Source organism: Callospermophilus lateralis, chromosome 11, assembly GCF_048772815.1.
Source record: "Callospermophilus lateralis isolate mCalLat2 chromosome 11, mCalLat2.hap1, whole genome shotgun sequence".
Lineage (NCBI taxonomy): Eukaryota > Metazoa > Chordata > Mammalia > Rodentia > Sciuridae > Callospermophilus > Callospermophilus lateralis.
Window position 1 is genome coordinate 43,272,279 of NC_135315.1, and position 20,512 is coordinate 43,292,790.

Genomic DNA, 20,512 nt, shown 5'->3' on the forward strand with positions numbered 1-20,512 from the left:
TTTGGTTGTTTAGAAATGTCTGGGGCTGGGGTTGTGACTCAGTGGTAGAGCACTTGCCTAGCATGTGTGAGGCACTGGGTTTGATCTTTGGTGCTATATAAAAATAGATAAATAAGCTGAGTACGGTGACTGCACACCTTTAATTCCAGTAGCTTGGGAGTCTGAGACAGGAGGATCGCAAATCCAAAGGCGCCTCCGCAACGGCAGTGCGTGAGACCCTGTCTCTAAATAAAACACAAAATAGGGCTGGGGATGTGGCTTAGTGGTTGAGTGCCCGTGAGTTCAATCCCCACTACTACCCCCCACCAAAAGAAAAGATAAATAAAGGTATTGTGTCCGTCTACAGCTAAAAATAAAATTTAAAAAATTTTAAAAAGAAATGTCTATCATTTACCTATTTTTAAATTGGGTTGTTATTTTATTATAAGAGTTCTTTATGTATCCTAGATACGAGTATCTTATTAAACACAAGATTTGCAAGTATATATGCTCCATTCTGTGAATTGTCTTTTCATTTCTTTTTTTTTTTTTTTTAAATATCTTTATTTTGTTTGCTTATTTTTATGTGGTGCTGAGGATCCAACCCAGGTCCCACACTTGTGAGCTAAGTGCTCTACCCCTGAGCTATACAACACCAGCAGCCTCAACGATCCAATTTAAGATCACATTTTATCTCCAGTGGTCCAGCAGAGGGGGCCCTAGCACATGAATTGTTTTTTGTTAAATGTTTATATTCAGGGTTAGTTTGAAATGGGAAAATGGTAGTCTTTTAATTATTTAAGTATTTCCCTTTAAAATAATCAGAACTAATTAAAAATAATTATCACTTTGTTCAAAGGCAAGGGAAATTAAAGTTTTTTTGCCTGCTGAATAAGAGAATATTTTGATACTTCTGTGTGATCATCAATGTTTGAGTGATTTTGCTGTCATACTAATGTATTTATTCCAGTTTCTCCATACTGTCTTTTCTTTTCCAATCCCATGATTGTCATCTTTATTACTTCTCAGATTATTTTAACACCTTTATAAATGGTTTCTTTATTACTTATTTCTCATTCACTTTAAATATTATTGTCTGATTGATCTTCCTAAAATACTTCTAATCACTCTTATTCCCCAGCTCCTGAACTTAATTGTATTTAATGCTTTAGCCCTAAAATACTTATTAGCAATTTCTTTTGCTTCTCCGTGCAAAGTATACTGGCTGGTGGTAATTTTTGTCAGATTGCTTTTTTTCACAGCATAAGTTTTTACAACTCTGTATGTCCAAATTATAGCCATCCTTCAAAACCTGATTCAAAAGTTACTTCCTGTAAGCTTTCATTTTCCCCACTGAAAATAATTTTTCCTTTCTTTGACACTCTTTTCTTACAGCTCTTAGCATTTTAAATTTTGTGTTAAAAGTCTATGCGTGCATTTTTTCACCATACTAGAGTGTGAGCTGGGATCTGGACATCTAGACTAGCTTCCAAGAATCAGGAAAGTTAATTCAGGTGGTTTAATTGACTTTATTGTATAAGCCAGATAAGTAGATTGAGCATCCCTAATCTGAAATTCAGAATGCTCTAAATTCTGAAACTTTCTGAGTGTCCACATAATGCTGCCAGTTAAAATTTCACACCATAAGTCATGTGCAGAATTAAAATCAAAAGGCAGGTACATGTAAACATTGAAAATGAGTAATAAATATATTCTAATAAAAATTTTATTTATAGGGCTGGGGATATAGAGAGTGCTCACCTAGCATGCGTGAGGCCCTGGGTTCGATCCTCAGCACCACATAAAAATAAAATAAAGGTCTTGTGTCCACCTACAGCTAAAAAGACTAAACAAACATTTTTTTTTTTTTTTTTGCTTTATAAATTCCTTTTTTAAGAATTTTTTAAAATTTTATTTATTTTTTTTAATTGGTTATTCAAAACATTACAAAGATTGCAGAATCACATCGGTTACACATCCACATTTTTACATAATGCCACAATAGTAACTGTTGTATTCTGCTACCTTTCCTATCCTCTACTATCCCCCTCCCCTCCCCTCCCATCTCTCTCTGCCCCATCTACTGTAATTCATTTCTCTCCTTATTTTTTTCCCATTCCCCTCACAACCTCTTATATGTAATTTTGTATAACAATGAGGGTCTCCTTCCATTTCCATGCAATTTCCCTTTTCTCTTCCTTTCCCTCCGACCTCATGACTCTGTTTAATGTTAATCTTTTCTTCCTGTTCTTCCTCCCTGCTCTGTTCTTAGTTGCTCTCATTATATCAAAGAAGACATTTGGCATTTGTTTTTTAGGGATTGGCTAGCTTCACTTAGCATAATCTGCTCTAATGCCATCCATTTCCCTGCAAATTCCATGATTTTGTCATTTCTTAGTGCTGCGTAGTACTCCATTGTGTATAAATGCCACATTTTTTTTTATCCATTCATCTATTGAGGGGTATTGGGGTTGGTTCCACAGTCTAGCTATTGTGAATTGTGCTGCTATGAACATCGATGTGGCAGTATCCCTGTAGTACGCTCTTTTAAGGTCTTCAGGGAATAGTCCGAGAAGGGCAATAGCTGGGTCAAATGGTGGTTCCATTCCCAGCTTTCCCAGGAATCTCCATACTGCTTTCCATATTGGCCGCACCAATTTGCAGTCCCACCAGCAATGTACAAGAGTACCCTTTTCCCCACATCCTCGCCAGCACTTGTTGTTGTTTGACTTCATAATGGCTGCCAATCTTACTGGAATGAGATGGTATCTTAGGGTGGTTTTGATTTGCATTTCTCTGACTGCTAGAGATGGTGAGCATTTTTTCATGTACTTGTTGATTGATTGTATGTCCTCCTCTGAGAAGTGTCTATTCAGGTCTTTGGCCCATTTGTTGATTGGGTTATTTGTTTTCTTATTGTTTAATTTTGAGTTCTTTGTATACTCTGGATATTAGGGCTCTATCTGAAGTGTGAGGAGTAAAAATTTGTTCCCATGATGTAGGCTCCCTGAACAAACATTTAAAAAAAAAAAAATTATTTACAAAAACAGGTGGAGCTGGGCACAGCCTAGAGATAGAGGCTGGAGAATCACAAGTTTGAGGCCAACTTCAGTGACTTAGACCCTCAAAAAATAAAGGGCCAGGAATGTAGCTCAGAGATCGAGGGCCCCTAGGTTCAGTCCCCACTACCATTAAAAAAAAAAAAAAAAAAAAAAAAAAACCCTAATAACAAAAAAATGAGTGAGTTTGATTTGTCCAGTGGCCTATAATTTGCTGAGCCCTTGAATATGATTATTCTCAAAAGTACTTGTGATAAAAGAAATTTTATAAGTATTGTAAGGTAATCAGTGACAAGTATAGTTAGATGTTGGGTGAAAGATTAAACTTGAAACTTTGTTTTTGATGTTAATTTTATGATAAATGCTTGTTTATTTTTCAGACAAAATAATGAATTTTCCCTTTAATCTTGCCAATTGAAATGTTTATTTCTAGGCAGCAGTATACTTTTTGAGATCCAGTTATGCAAAATAATTCATGTTCTTTGTAAAGATATGATGTGTTAGAACCTGAAAATTATTGCTCTCAGAGAAAACTGATCTTTTTAAGAGAGACTATTAATATTAAGTTAAACAGGACAGCTAAAATTTATGAACTTGGTTTTATGTGTATTTGTGTGTGTATATTTATGCACACACATACATAAATCATGTATGAATTTACTCAGAAGCTGTAATGTAGTCCTTTTACAACTTCAGCATTTTCATAAGATGTAAAGCACTAAATACTAGAAGAATAACACTAAAATCCCTGTCTATTCTTTTTCTGTACTGGTGATTGACCACAGGGCCTAGCATGTGCTAGGCAAGTGCTCTATCACTGAACATCCTCAGCCCTTTTCACTTTATTTCTGAAGCAAAGTCCAAGTTGCCTGGGCTGGCCTCAAATTTGAATCCTCCTGTCTTAGACTCCTGAGAAGCTGGAACTTTAGGTGTGTGTCACCATGCCCAGCTGACCATTACAAATATTTAATCTTACTGTTTAAGAAATGTAAACCAAGACAGCATGCACTGTCATTTTTTGCATTGTATACAATAGCAAATACTTTTAAAAATAATAAAAATACTTCTAATAATAATAAAAATACTTTCAAAAATAGATTTTGAAATCTATTTAAAAATTTATACATGCTCAAAAGTATCTCAGAGTTCTTTATGATTGCAAAATTTTAAGTCAATCCACTTTCAACAGTGAAAGCATGGCTAAGTAAAGCAGTACAGATATCACCTATTATGTATAGCTGTTAAATTCATCGTGAAATAACAAAATTTTTTTCATAGGTAGCCAGGTACAGTGGTACATGTCTATAATTCCAGTCTATCTGGGAAGCTGAAATGAGAGGCTCTCTTGAACCTGGAAATTTGAGGCCAGCCTAAGCAACTAGGAGACCCTGTCCCCAAACAAAAACAAAATGTAAGGATAGTAGACAGTAAACTATAAACAATTACTTTTTTATACTTTATTTCCCAAATTATCATTGTTATTATTTATTTATTTTGTTTGTTTTGTTCTAGGAGTTGAATCTAGAACCTTGCACACAGTAGGCAAGTGTTCTACCACCCCCAAGTCCTTTTTAATTTTTGTTTTGAAACAGGATTTCATTAAGTTGCCCAGGCTGGCCTTGAACTTGGAAGCCTACTATCTCAGCATGGGATTATAGATCTGTATCACTACACCTGGCTCCTATTTTTTTTAGTTGTAGAAGGATACAATATATTTATTTTTATGTAATGCTGAGGATTGAACCCAGTGCCTCACATGTGCTAGGCAGGCGCTGTACCACTGAGCTAGAGCCCCAACCCATCCAAATTATTTTTAAGGAAAAACTCAGGTGACTTTTAAGGATTTTCAGTAGGAGGATTTAGTTTCCAAATCACATTAAAATACAAGCGGGAATAATATATTTACTTAACATAAAACATACTAAGAGAATGTTGATAACTATTTAAAAACATAAAATGGAATAAGCAGAATGCAAAATTGAATATGAATAGTTGTATAAAGTTATATGCATAGGTAAGTAGAAAATAATAAATGAAAATGATTTTTCTCTTTAGAGTGGCAGTATGAGTTTTGTTTTTCAAAATTGTGTTTATTATTTTATGATTATAATTTTGAAAATAGCAGGCTATGTTGCTTTAAAAAAATAACCATAATTGTATATTCCCAAAGTAAGAAGCAATAACAAGTTATAGGATTACACAATAGAAGGGAGTGACTGCTTTTTAAAAAGATAACCATAATTGTATATTCCCTAAGAAGAATTAATAAATTATGGGATTTCTTTTATTGTTTTCACTGTTTCCTAATCTTTCTCCACTTTAAGTCCAATCTTTGGAAAATTTCTTGAGCCAGACATGGTGGTGTACTCCTGTAATGCCAGTAACTTGGGAGTCTGAGGCAGGAGGATCACAAGTTCAAGACCAGCCTTAGTAATTTAGCAAGGCCCTGTCTCAAAGAATAAAAAGGTCTTGAGGTGTAGCTCAGTGGTAAAATCTTCCTGGGTTCAATCCCCAGTACTACCAAAAGCAAAAAAATTAATTTTTTTTTTCCTTTGAGAAAGTGGTCTTCATAGGTTTGTTTTTCCAATGAAAAGCTAATTTTATTTTAGCTGGAAGCTTGTTGGCTTGCTAATGGTAAGAAAAAGTTTAAATTTTAATCTCTCTGAACATTATAATACATCTGAATCAATAAAGTGTTTTAGTTGTGGTTTTTCATCAGTTATAATCAAATAATTTCCTATTTTTCTGGATAGTCTGGTATAGTTCAAATAAAATGATAATTTTACATAGACATGACAAAGCATATTACTTTTGAAAATGTCAGGAAATTTAGGTTATTATAATGATGGCTAAGAATTTTTTAACTTTTCTCATGCTACTAAACTTTATTCCTACTGAATAAATCTAAATTTGCAGCTTAAGCAGTAAAGGATTTAAAGTAATTGTGCAGTTTTGCTAAAAATTAATTCTTTTAACCCGCTGTCTAGGAATGAAAAAGCAAAAGGAGAGAAAGGGATGCACTAAATGATAAAATTCTTTTATGAGTGGGAGAGATGGCAAGAGAATTTTTTTCCTCTTATTTTTTTCTCCCAGTAGATAACAGCATTACAGAAGTAGCTGAGAAAACCCAGATTGTGAAGATGAGATGAGGTAGAAATTCTTATTATTTCCCAGGAAGGAAGTGGTATTAATTTTGGGTCCTTTTAGATACGTAAAGTTGCTTTATGAGTCTTGATTGATTATATCTATATGCTTTAAAGTCTTTTTGGTTGTGAAATAGAATGCATAAGCCTTATACTTTTCAACTCCAGAATTTTGTTTTGTTTTTTATGATTGCTGTCTCTTTATTGGTGTTCTCTATTTGATGAAACATTGTTTTCTTTAGTTCTTCCTATCATGATTTTCTTTAGCTCTTTGAACATAGTTTGTTCTTGTTCTTTGGAAGTTTCGTACTTTTTATTTTTTTTTTTAATTTGAAGTTTAAAGTTATATAATGTGACAACTCTGGAAAATTTTCCCCTCTATTCAGGGTTTGTTGCATTTTCAGAGTGCTGCGGATCAAACCCAGGACCTTGTTAATGCTGCACATGAGCTCTACACGGTGCTACATCTTTAGCCAGTTGTTTTTGACAGACACATTCAGGAAAAAAAGGCTGTTTGGGGCTTAGGTTGTGGCTCAGTGGTAGAGTACTCACCTAGCATGCATGAGGCACTGGGTTCGATCCTCGGCACCATATAAAAATAAAAAAAATGAATAAAGATATTATGTCCACCTAAAACTAAAAAATAAATATTAAAAAAAAAAAAAAAGGCTGTTTGGCACTGGCTGCCAGACTGCTGGTTTTTCTTCATGATGGTGGACGTTTTATAGGCTACCATGTCACTGGGTGGGGTGTAGGGATGATGGAACTAGGAACTAGAGCAAATTAAAAACACCAGAAAACTCACTGTTCTGACTAAGGTTCAGCTGGTTTGGGTGGGTGGGTTGTTTTTTTTGGGGGGGGTGTCGATGCTGGGGGTTGAACCCAGGGCCTTGTGCATGGGAAGCAAGCACTCTAATAACTGAGCTATATCCCCAACCCCCAGGTGGTTTTTCTTGAATAAGTACCCCATGGACTACTGTAAGCTTTTGGTTAATTTTCAAGAGTTCTAAAAAAGTTGAATCTAACTTTTTGTTGTTGTTGTTGCTTTTATGGAAGGAAATTTTTAGAGTCCAATGCTCTGCTAGTTTCAGTAACTTTCAGGTTGTCTTTAAGGCTCTATTATACCTTTTTGCATACTTTCAAGTGATCTTGTTGGTTTTTTTTTTTTAATCTTTATTTTATTTTATGTGGTGCTGAGAATCTAACCCAGTTCCTCACGCATGTTAGGCGAGCATGCTACCACTTGAGCCACATTTCCCCACCCCTGATCTTGTTGGTTTTAAAAATCACTATTGACTTCCCAGTATTATTAGGATAAAAACCAAAATCTTTTTTTTTTTTTTGGCAGGGGTTTGAATTCAGGGTCTCACATAGGGCTTCACACATTTCTGGTAATATAGTATACCCTACTCAAGACCAGAATTATTAATTTTAGCCTACAAAGCCATCCGTTGACTTGTTTTCTCTTGACCTCTTCACTGTAGTGCCTTATCTTTATTCTTTAAAATTGCCTTGAGTCAGCCACACAAGAGTGGTACACAACTGTAATCCCAGGTACTCTGGAGGCTGAGGCAGGAGGATTGCAAATTCAAGACCAGCTTCAGCAACCTAATTGAAGACTGTATCAAAAAATAAAAAAGGGCTGGAGATGTAACTCAGTGGAAGAGTGCCCCTGGGTTCAATCCCCAGTATCACAAATAAAGATTGCCTTGGAATATTTAAGTAAATTGTTTTTTATTTTGTTTTAGCAAGGCTTAGGGCCTTGCTAAGTTTCTGAGGCTGGCTTTGAACTTGTGATTGTTCTGATTCTGCTTCCCAAGTTGTTGGGATTATAGGCATGCTCTGCCACACCTGGCTACTATGTAAATGAATTTTAGGGTCACTTTCAGTTTCATAGTGGAAAACTCTGGTATTTCAATTGGAATTGTATTGAATTTATACATTAATTACAGACGTAATTTATACCTTTCTGAAATAATTTAGTATTTCCATTTATAAAGATGATTTATTTCTTTAAGATGTTTTAAATACCTTTTAGTAAATTTTATAATTTCTTCCATAAAAATAACACATACTCTGTTAGTTTTACTTATGTATACTCATAGCTTTTGTTGCTATTGTATGAGGGAATTTTCTAGCTTATTATTACTGATGAATATGAATATTGTTGGTAATTGTAGCATCTATAGTTTTAATACTTTGATTTTTTAAAAAAATTTCTTATGACAGTCATTGTCTACAAATAAGGTATTTTTGTCCTTTTTTTCAATTCTTACCTCATACTCATTTCTTTCTTTTGCCTCTTTTTTTTTAAAAAAAAATATTTATTTATTTTAGTTGTAGATGAACACAATACCTTTATTTCACTTTTTTATGTGGTGCTGAAGATTGAACCCAGGGTCTCTCATGTTCGAGGCGAGCGCTCTACCGCTGAGCCACAACCCCAGCCCATCTTTTGCTTCTTTTATGTGTGTATTATATTGTGTTGGCTGGAAATTATAATACAGAAATAAATAGAAGCAGTGATACAAACATTCTTGTCATGTTCTTTTAATGGTAATTGCTTATAAAGTTTCATAATTAAATGTGATATTTGCTGTTTTTGCTACATTTTCTAGCTTTTGCTAAGAATTTCTTAAGTCACAAATGAGTGTTAATGGTTTTTAGCATCTATTGTGATAATTTACTTTTTAATTTAATTTGATTCACTATACTAGTCATTTTGCCATTTCTTTTAATTTCTGAGGTATTGGGCTTAATCTCATAGTTTTACAACATGTGCTTATGGGGTAACACTGAGCCCTTGTATGTTGCTTTTTATCATTTAAATACCTACTTGAATGGGTATGGTATTTCTAGAATAAAAATTTATTTTGAAATCTTAGTAGGTGTTAGTCTTTGTCTGGCATGAGTATTCTCTTGAAGAAATGAAAATAATGGTTTCTTTTATTCCACTTACTGACTTAGGCAACTAGAGTATGCATTTTCTTTGTATCATTTAAGTTAAAAGCGATGTTTTGGTTTAGTGATTTTGTATTACTTTTTCCTGGAATACAATGTCATTTTTTATCTATTAGCTTTTCCTTAACTTCATAGAAATTAACTTACATCAGAATACTTTATATGGTTTGTTTGCTGGGTTTTCTTTTGGGAGGATCATTTTTGTCTTACTGTATCATTATGCATTTATTCATTCTTTCATTCAACAGATATTTATTTAATGGTGCTTAGGGATTGAATACAGGTGTTCTACAGTTGAGCTGTATCCCCAACCCTTTCTGTTTACTTTGAGACTAGGTCTTTCTAACTTGCTGAGACTAGGCTCAAATTAGCAGTCCTCCTCCCTCAGTGTGGTAGCTTTGATTACAGGTGTGTGCCGTCTTTCTCAGCTATCAGCAGTTATTTATTGATCCGATTCTCTGTGCCGGTGAAACACACAAAAGCCACCTCCTTTGTGGGGCTTATTCCATTAGAGCAAGGAAAGATGATAAATAATTAATAAATTAGGGGTTAGTGTGAAAGATGACAAGGGCCATGGAAAAAGTAGAACAAGGTAAACAAGAGCTGTTTGGAAAATTTATATATATATATATTTTTTTCTTCTACTTTAACCATTATTATCTTAAACCTTTGTTAGTATTTAAGTTCTGTCTTCTGTTTCTTGCTCTTTCTAATTTATTTAATAGTTCTGTTGGTATTACTTTAGTCCTCAATGTTTCTTGAGCTCTATAATCTTCCTTTCTTGTTTCTTATTATTTGGTCATTAACTTTTGGATTTTATTAATGGTCACATTTTGAAAATTGGACATGAAAGGGAGAGGAGGAGATGAAATGATGGTTTAAGAAATAATGGTAATGACAGGCATTGTGGTGCATGCCTGTAATCCCAGTGAACTGGGAGGCTGAGGCAGGAGTATTGCAAGTTTGAGACCAGCCTCAGCAACTAAGCAAGATCCTGTCTCAAAGTAAAAAATAAATAAATAAAAAGGGCTGGGGAAATTGCGCAGTGGTTAAACACCCATGGATTCAATCCCTGGTGACCCCCTCCCCCCAAAAAAAGAAAGAATGGTAGAATTGCTGGAATTTTCCTTTTTGTTATTATCTTAGGATAGAGGTGTTTTGGTTATGTTTACACTAAAAGGGTAGAAGCTAAGGGGAAAGGAGAAATTTTCTAGTTAAGGAAACTAAGGTATTAAGGAGTTAATTGGCACATATTACACAAAGAATACTAAATTAGTAGAGCTAAATTTTAAGTCCAGATCTGCCTGATTCTGAAGTCCATGCTTATAAACAGTAAGTATATTATGCTTCCTTTGAGGGGCAGTTTGCTCATAATGGAATTTTAAGAGTTTCAAAGAATGAATCTGAGAAGAAATAGAAAAAGGACTAGTTGGGCAATTGGCAAAGATCAGACAGACTTCAAAGAGGCAATCTTGTTTATTAGTTGGAAAAAGAAACCAGAAGTCTCTGGAAGGGTGTTTTTTATTATGCAAAATTACACAACACTTCCTATTTCATCAGCAATGTTACACAAAATACATAGAAGAGGTTGTGAGGGGAAAGTGGGGGAAACAAGGGAGAGAATTGAACAACAACACAAGAGGTAGAGAGGGAAGATGGGAGGGGAGGGGAGGGGGGATAGTAGGGGATAGGAAAGGTAGCAGAATACAACAATCACTAATATGCCATTATGTAAAAAGGTGAGTGTGTAACCGATGTGATTCTGCAATATGTATTTGGGGTAAAAATGGGAGTTCATAATCCAATTGAGTCAAATGTATGAAAGATGATTTATCATGAGCTTTGTAATGTTTTGAACAACCAATAAAAAAAAATTTTTTTTCATCAGTTGGTCAGAATTTGTTTTTTGTTTTTTAAAAATTTATTTTAAGAGTTTCCAAAAGGGTTGTTACTATATCCAAAGGACATTAAGAAATTTGTGGAATGGCTTTTGCTTATTACAAACAGTAAGGGTAGTATGTCATTGGCACCGATTTTTCATGTGGGCCAGAGATGGTAGATATTCTGAATCTCATGCCCCTCCATTCATATAGGTAAAATCTCTGCGAATGTGCATATAGATGAAAAGCTGTTTATAATTTATGAACCTAATACCCAAGTTCTTTTTACACATAACATAGTATATTTTGTGTTTTATTTTTATTAAGTGAATTTTTTAATAAAAATACATTTTAAAATACTTTTTTTAAGTTAATTTTTTTTTTTTTTTTTTTTTTGTGTGTGTGTGTGTGTGTGTGTGGTGCTGGGGACTGAACTCAGGGCCTTGTGCATGTGAGACAAGCACTCTACCAACTGAGCTATATACCCAACCCTAAAATTAATATTTTTTCATGATAAAACATATGCTAAATTTCCTCCTAATTTGAGATGTTTTGTAGATGGAGGAAGGATTCTATCTTGTTTTGTTCAGAACTTTACCAAGAGTTGACCAATAAGAAAACTTATCATTGTCATCAGTCTTACTTCTGTTTTTTTTCAGTCACCAATTCTGCACTCAGCATTTGTATTTATAGCATTGTTGGTGATTATAGTGATTTTGCATAAAAGTAGAAGCTATTGGTGACTTACTATCTTTTATTGTGTTTATGTATATATAATTTTCTTAATTATATGTAGAAGTTGTGTACGAGTGGGTTTTATTTCATTGTAGATAAGGGACATAAACAAATAACTCTTTTAAAAAATGTTTTTTAGTTGTAGATGGACATAATACCTTTATTTTATTTATTTTTATGTGGTGCTGAGAATCAAACCCAGTGCCTCACACATTGCTAGGCTCTACCACTGAACCACATCCCCAACTCCAACAAATACCTCTTTCAAAAAGGGGTATACAGCAATATAAGATTGAGAGGTATTCTTATTTCAATTGCTCTAGCATTGAACCTGTTTTGATGTATGGTAGGACAAGATAAGAAAAGCTAATGTTTATTGAGTACTCGTTGTATGTTAGGCATTGCTCTACATGTTTTATATGGATTATGTCATATAATCATCTTAATTTGCCATTTTTTTGTCAAAATTTCAAATCTAGAATATTTTCATACTGATGCTTTATTCAGTGGAAAGTTTTCCTATATAGTAGTTATTGTTTCCTGGATGACAGATTTTTTTTTTTTTTTTGAGAAATCATTGATTTCTGGAGATTAAATGTGAAAAATGCATGTTTTAGAAATGGTGAAAGATGCTAGGTTTTTTGTTCGGTTGTTTTTGGGTGTTGTGGTGCTGGGGATTGGACTCATATTGTAGGCAAGTGCTCTGCCACTGAGCTATATACCTCTAGCCCTTGAATCAGTGAAATAGAGTGTCATTAACCTTACTTTACAATTGAAGAAATGGGCAGATGTAGAGTTTTAAAATTCGATGGAAATCATACAATTAATCTACTTAATAGCTCAAATGCTTGGAATCACTTAAAATTATTAGATTTCCTAAACATTTATTGTTGATATATAAGAATAGCAACCGTGGGCTGGGGGTATGGCTCAGTGGCAGAGCGCTTCCCACCTGTAAGGCACTGAGTTCGATCCTCAGCACCACATTAAAAAAATAAAATAAACAAAATAAAGATATTGTGACCATCTATAATTAAAAGATTTTTTTAAAAAAGAATAGCAAATGTTTATATGTGCGTGTGTTTTGACTTTTTTTTTATTCAGAGCATTCTGGGAGAATTCTTTGACTTTTGTTTATTTTAATAATCTTTTTAAAGCTCTAATTGGTTATTTTTATGGATACAAAATTCTATCTTTAAATAGTATCTCAGTACAGTTTTATCTCCACAGTGTGAATTCTTCCAGTTTTTGAGTTTTTATCCCACATTTTGTTGGTCTTACATTGATGAAGATTTTATGGCCAGCTCTATTTGTTACTATTTATTGCCTACTTATAGGAAAGGCTTGGAATTTATTGTTGGTTAATGTAATACTGCAGCCTTAACAAAGTTCCAGATCTTGGGTGTTCCCAAGCCTATCATCTGAGGCGTCTTTCTCTCTCTCACCTTTATTTTATTTATTTTTATGTAGTGCTGAGTATCGAACCTAGTGCCTCACATGCCTCACACGTAAGGCAAGTGCTCTACCACTGAGCTACAGCTCCAGTCCCTGAGGCATTTTTCTTATTCACACCTTTGAACAAAGGGCAGAAACTAAATTTGTTACTTGCTTTCTCCAAAGAAGACAATATGTAATGATCCCCATAGGGATGCTACTGTGAGAGACCAATGAATCTTTTTAAGTCAGAACATGTACCCTAGAAACCATTCTTAACTTTTCTATCACTCATCCTCTGTGGGTACTTTGATTTCTTGCTTTCTATCTTCTTCAGGTATCCAGTTCACTGAGAGTATCCCTTCATGTTTTCTAGAATGATTATGAATGTATCTGTCATTTCAAGAGTTTAGATTAGGAAGAAGGAAGCTGTAGCATGTGTTAGTTTGTCAGCTTGAACTTTGTATTGCTTTCCTAGTTTAGTTGTTTAAATCTTATTAGTCTCAGTTCCCACATTAAAAAAACAAACAACTCTAATATTATTAGTTAAAGTTTTGTTTGTTTGGTTGTTTTTTGTGCGGAGGATTGAGCCCAGGGGCACTTAATTAGTGAGCCACACCCCTTTTTATTTTTATTTTGAGACAGAGTCTTACTAAGTTGCTTAGGGTCTCACTGAGTTACTAAGGCTGGCTTTGAACTTGAGATCCTCTTGCTTCATCCTCCCAAGTTGGCTGAGATTACTAGTGTGGGCCTCTGCACCCAACTACTTATAGTTTATTTTAAAAATTAAAAATTAAGTTTCTTTTTTAATATTTATTTTTTATTTATAGGTGGACACAATCTTTATTACTGTTTTTTTTAATGTGGTGCTGAGGATTGAATTCAGTGCCCCACGCATGCTAGGCAAGCACTCCACCTCTGAGCCACAACCCTAGCCCTATGTCTTAAGTTTCTAGTATAGAACATGGTACATAGTGGAAGTGCAATAAATGGCACCTATATTGCCATAATAATAATGGTATCTTCTCTGTATTTAGTAATTACCCTCATTAATCGTTAATTGTATGAAAGTTTCCTGTGCTGTCTTCATCCCACTCTATATTTGATAGTCATGTTGCCAGCCTGGCCTTTTTGTGACCTTTTAATAGAATCTTGGTTTCCAACTTGGGTTGTGGCCATTATCTAGGAACCATTATATTAGAAAAATTACATAAATAAAACACCAGTATCCATAATTATATTTTTATTTATGATTTTATTCAATATATATACAATCTCATTGTACTCTTTTTACTTATCCTATGTAACAGAAACTTTCTAATTAGAAGGTAGTAAAAGCTTTACTTCCAGATTTGTTAAATAGTAAATTAGTTTTCTATTTTTCCAAAACAATATACATTTCTATCTGACAGACTTGATATTGCCTTTTTCAATTTTACCATAAAAATCATTTTTAAAAAGTCTTTTTTTTTTTTTTTTTTTCGTGTTGTGCTTTAGTGTGGGTAGCCAGACAAAATGCAATAATCCCCCATCTTACTCTTGGATATATCAAAAGCTCAAAATAAAATAGATCAGATCACTTTCTGAAAGAAAATTACTTTATTACTTTAGTAATAATTTAAGGTTACTTTAAAGATAAGAACCAGTATTTGGGAGGAGATTCATTTCCTGCCTCTGGGCTTTTATCTGTAAGAACTACATCTTCAGTGTCAAGAGATTGTGTATTTATAACTGAACTCTAATAAAGTCTGTACTCGGGATGCTGCACACCTGACTTGGTCATTGTGAATATATATTAGGTGCCAAACTAGTGCTTTTCTTTCCTTTTTTTTTTTTATTGGGGGGGCGGGTAGGGGGACATTAACCAAGTGTATTTCATTAAAATTTGCCTGATGTAGGGAGGAATCAAAGGAAAACCTTTGATTTTTCATTCTGAGTGTACCAGTTATTACCAACATGGTTAATGTTGTTCCTTTTGAAATTAAGTTTTTGTTTTTAACTGAAATAAACTAATGATTTTTCTTTTATTGGTGAATTAAAGAATAATTAGAATGATAACATTAATTCTAATACATATATTTTTGCTAAAGCTTTAAAAACATTTTCTACCAGTTTTTGGCTGATGTAACATAGAATATTGAAACTATGTGCTGATTTTTTTTTTCTTCTGTCCATGTCTTACAGTATATTTGAGTGCTAAAGAACTATATTCTCTTATGAGCAATACACATTGCCTTTTGTACCTCCCCTTTATGCTTCTCCTATTTTTTGCTATGTCTTCATTTCAGAGAAATTGTCACACAAAACAGGTAAGATTATTATTTCAGAACTGCATCCTTCATGACATTTATATACAAATGTTCACATATACACACTCTGTTCTATATGCTATAGAAATACCTGTCTTTCTTAAATTATGGTATTGGAAATACCAATACCATAGGAAAGAGCTACTATTCATGCAGTAAACTTCTGAAATATGTGCAGAGAGATGTCAGTTATACTTTTCATTTCGAGATATATTCAAATCCTTATCTTGTAAGCCAGGGAGAGATAGTGCATGCCTGTAATCTCAGCAATTTAGCAAGGCCTAAGCAACTTGGCAAGACCCTATCTCAAAAAGGGCTGGGGATGTGGTTCAGTGGTTAAGCACTCCTGAGTTCAACCCTCCAGTACCCTCCCTCCCCCGAAAAAAAAAAAAAAAAAACATAAATCATTAGTTTGTACAGGCTAATTTTTAATAATTTTCCTCTTCATCTGTGATCCCCTCTTTCATCTCTTTTAAACATATTATGATATGTTTGATATATATGCTTGATATTTATGTATCCTTTTATTTTATTTTATTTTTAATTTTTATTATTTAAAACAATACACAGTTCTTGACATATCATATTTCATACATTTGATTCAAGTGGGTTTTTATATATTTTTCTTTTTAAAATTTCTTTGTATTTTATTAACTTTATAAAATTGACAAATATTGGTTTGTAAGAGTGGGATTTCTGGATCATGGAGTATGTACATACTTTGTTTTACTGTTAGGTTTAAAATAACTTTTACATGGAAGTCTTTCATCCGTGTTGTTTACTTTTATATAGTTTGTGAGGTGCAAACCAGGGCCTCCAGTCTAAAGAAAATATAGTTAATATTATTGGGCCTGGGATGAATGAGTGGATGCCAAATAGGCAAACAAAATAGTTTGAAGTCAAAATGTAACCAAAAGCTCAGTCCTTGTCCCTGATGCCAATTCAGTAACGAGGACACAGTTTGGAGAAAAAGGAAAAAGAAGTTTTGCTTTGCTGGCAAAGGAGAAACACTGGGAACTCCTGTCCTGGAGGCTGTGATTCTGCCTATCCGGAAGAGCAGGGGGATTTTAAAGAAGCTCTTCAAAGGCTTCATTCCAGGTGTACCCTGAAGATGTGTTAGGATTCACTTGTTAATTCGGGAGACAGTCTCTTCCTAGACCCTCTGGCAGATATCTTCTTCCCTTAGAGCACTGGATAACTCAATGTAATTTTGTTGAGGGGAGAGGGTGAAGAGGAAAAGGAAAACAAGTCCCTTTTAAAAATAAGGTGAAATAGACCACTGTTAAAAGTGTGTGTGTGTGTGTGTGTGTGTGTGTGTGTGTATGTATCTGTGTATATATTTATATATAAATTTTTTTCAAAATTTATATACATATATAAATATTTTTATGTGGTGCTGAGGATGGAACCCAGGACTTACACATGCTAGGCATGCATTCTTCTGTGGAGCTATATCCCCAGCCCCTGTTAGAAGTATATTAGCCTCATAAAAGAAACTAAGTGTTGACATGGTGGTGAATGTCTCAAGGCTGAGAACCTGTAATGTCAATCTGGGCTTCCCATTTGTTCCATCTACCTTATCCCTCAGGACACTTCATTAGGAGTTTGTTCTTGCTGTGGAAGTTTGTTGAGCAAATAGATTAGGGCTGTCACCCCACCCATGCTAGAAAGCTGTTCTGACATTGCCTCCAATGATAGGTTGGTATTGCTTTTTTGCCTTAGAAGAAACTGGAGAAAGATATCTCTGAAGTGCTCTCATCTTGCCCCCCAAGTAGTGTGCCTAGTGTTCTTTAGCTTTGGTTTGCTATCCTGCTCTCCCTCTGTCTACACAAACCAGCTTCTATCTACACAGGGTTTTTTTTTTTTCTTTTTCTTTTTTTGAAACAGTTATTGTGTTTCCTTAGCAAATCCGCCTTTGCTGGCTTGTTGAACATCTTAGGAGGAAGGAACCTGGCTTAAGATTCCCAAAGAGGGCTGGGGATGTGGCTCAAGCGGTAGTGCGTTCACCTGGTATGCGTGCGGCCCAGGTTCGATTCTCAGCACCACATACCAACAAAGATGTTGTGTCCGCCAAGAACTAAAAAATAAATATTAAAAAAACTCTCTCTCTCTCTTTAAAAAAAAAAAAAAAAAAGATTCCCAAAGAATTGAAAGATCAACATGGCTAATTTTAAGAATTATTTATTTGACCTTTGAATGCATGAGATTGGCTGGGAGGCATACTTTTCTAATTTATGTATGTATGTTTTTTTAGGGGGTGGCAGGACCAGAGACTGAACTCTGAGCACTCTCAACCACTGAAACACATCCCCAGACCTATTTTGTGTAAGGTCAGGCAGTGGTGAACAAAAGGAGACAGATTTAAAAGGCTGCTGAAGGAGGCTTTATTGAGATTTCGCTCCCCGTGAGACCCTCAGATTAACAGGGTAGGTCCAAGGAGAAGCGTACCAGAGCTGAGTGGAACTGGAATTTATTGGGTTAGGGCAGGAAGGGAGGGCTGGGGACAGGAAAAGGGGTTTTTAGAGTCCCTTCTCCTTCTGGGGTTGGTGGGGGCCGGGGAGCTGGCTAAGATCCAGGATTGACCAGGAGAGCCAGCTGATTGACAGGCAGCTCTGTCAGGGCCTGATTGGTAGTTCTTGCATGCTCAGTTCCTCAGCCGCCTTCATCAACCTAACATTTTGTGTGTTTCTTTTTTTAGAGATAGGGTCTCACTGAGTTGTTTGGTGCCTCACTGTAGCTGAGGCTGGTTTTTGAACTTGTGATCTTCCTATCTCAGCCTCTGGCCCCGGCTCTAATTATATTTAACTTAAACATTTACCAGTTGCTTTGTATTTAGGGATTATATGTTCTCTTGGAAGAAAGATGGTAACACAAAAAGTTCCTGGGCAATGGAAGTAAACTGGTACAGAAATGTTATCAGAAAATGGAGAATTTGGTTTTCAATGAACATAATTTTTAATGGCTTTATTGTTTAACACTTTTAGTTATCATGCAAGCATCTGATGATTAGAAGATGATATACTAGATTTTACCAATAGAAAATAAAAGACTTTGGCTGGGGTTGTGACTCAGTGGTAGAGCGCTTGCCTCACATGTACAAGACCCTGAGTTCGATCCTCAGCACCACATAAAATTAAACAGTGAGATAAAGGTATTGTGTCCAACTACAACTAAAAAATAAATATAAAAAAAAAAAGAAAAGACTGATAAGACAGATCTCTGCTCTCAAGAATTTTGGTCTGTAACATGAAAATGAATATATAGGTAAAGCAAGTCACTAAATATTATCAACTGAGACAGGTTAAAATTTTCAGAAAGGGTGCTTTGTTAGGATTAAAGCCATTTCTTATTGAGCAACCAGGAAAAAAGACAGATTGATCAGCCAACTTCCCTTTGATTAGAATTGTATATGGGCCCCTATTCTTTTTTTTTTTTTTTTTTTAAGAGAGGGAGAGAGAGAGAGAACTTTAATATTTATTTTTCAGTTATAGGCGTACACAACATCCCTGTTTGCACGTGGTGCTGAGGATTGAACCTGGGCGGCACGCACACCAGGCACCAGGCGAGCGTGCTACTGCTTGAGCCACATCCCCAGCCCCTGGCCCCTGTTCTTGTACACAGCTTCCCTTCTTTTGTTCATTCTCTAGTCTCCTTGATTTTGACCTATTTTTGGCTACAAACTCTAGCTTTACCTATTTTTGGGTACCTGCTTTCTGTTCTTAAAATCATCCTTATACTGTAGTGTATATGCACTCCATATATAATTTGCTCTATATACAGAATTTACACCCTGCTGTATAGCTGTCACAATCTCTTTATCTGTTGTACTGTAAATTTATACTTGCTATCATCTTCCTACCTCGGAATTTGCTCTAAACCTGTGTTCTATGTTTACTTGGCTTAACAAATTCTGGCTCTTCGCTTATTTTTGAATGTGTCCATACTTCTGGTCTTCCTGAGTTTAATTCATTGAGGCTCCCTTGCAACTGATTTTCCACAGTGTTGGTCAGTCTGTCACTAGTTGAATCTTCTTTTCCCCTTCCAAGTATATGAATAACTACTTGAGATTGCCTATCAGCAGTAGTTTGGTACATTTTTCTCCACAATTTTTAGTGTAGGACCTGACATAATATTATCATTTTTTAATTTTGGTATCATTTTTAAATTTTCAGCCCGGGGTGCTTAACCACTGAGTCACATCCCCAACCTTTTTTATATTTTATTTTGAGACCAGGTAGCTGGCTTTGAACTCCCGCTTCTCCTTCCGAAATTACTGGAATTATATAGGTTTGTGCCACTACACTTGCCTATTTTACTTTTTTTTCTTTTTTAACATTTATTGTGCCATAAATTCATAGGGAAAAGGTTCCAGCAGCTCAGGCTCCTTTCCATTTGTTCTCACAAAATGTGCATTTTCGGGTAGAACAGGCTGGCGCTTCAGCTGAACCCAGTGTTTTCTCTTTGGCTTCCTTCTTTTTCTGATAATTTTTCTTCACACATTTCAGGAAGCTGTCTTGGCTCTGGAGTGCTTAATATGCTCGATACTCACATTAATTCTTTTGGCAGGAACCTTGCCCTTAGCTTATTCACAACAGTGGCAACAGCATGCTGGGTTACATTGTAGACTTTCCCAATTTTGCCATGATAACATTTGTGGGGCATTCTTTTTTGAACAGTATCCATCCCTTAATGTCTACAATATCACCCTTCTTGTAGATTCGCGTATATGTGGCCAAAGAACAACTCCATGTTTTCCAAAAGACCTAGAGAACATACATCGGCTTCCTCTCTTCTTTCCCTTTGTGTTTGTCATTTTGACAAATTACCATCAAAGTTAGATAGGAAGGAGTTGGAAAAGTATCAGGCCACCTGGTCCCATACCCCCAGTGCAGGAACCGGGCACCACAGTTGGGTTCATAGCCCACCATCTAGGCCCTACACAGCACTGGCTGCTCCCTGTCTGGCAGGACTAACAGGATGTGGACCCAACTGCCTAGAACAGTGAATCCCAG

The 20,512-nt window shown here is 35.1% G+C and overlaps 1 protein-coding gene and 1 pseudogene across 3 annotated transcripts in view; one reads left to right on the plus strand and one right to left on the minus strand.

Annotated features, from left to right (window-relative positions):
- Positions 1 to 20,512, plus strand: part of Nsrp1 (nuclear speckle splicing regulatory protein 1) — a 43,477-nt gene that overhangs the window by 4,621 nt on the left and 18,344 nt on the right. Inside the window, exon 1 of one of the 3 annotated variants that reach the window (XM_076869782.1) lies at positions 17,870 to 17,926. The exons of the other annotated variants lie outside the window; for them this stretch is intronic. The gene's annotated coding sequence lies outside the window, so the exon portion shown is untranslated. Of the gene's footprint in view, positions 1 to 17,869; positions 17,927 to 20,512 lie in introns of those variants that run through there. 3 annotated transcript variants of the gene reach the window in all.
- On the minus strand, positions 19,837 to 20,313 carry LOC143409837 (large ribosomal subunit protein eL21 pseudogene; annotated as a pseudogene).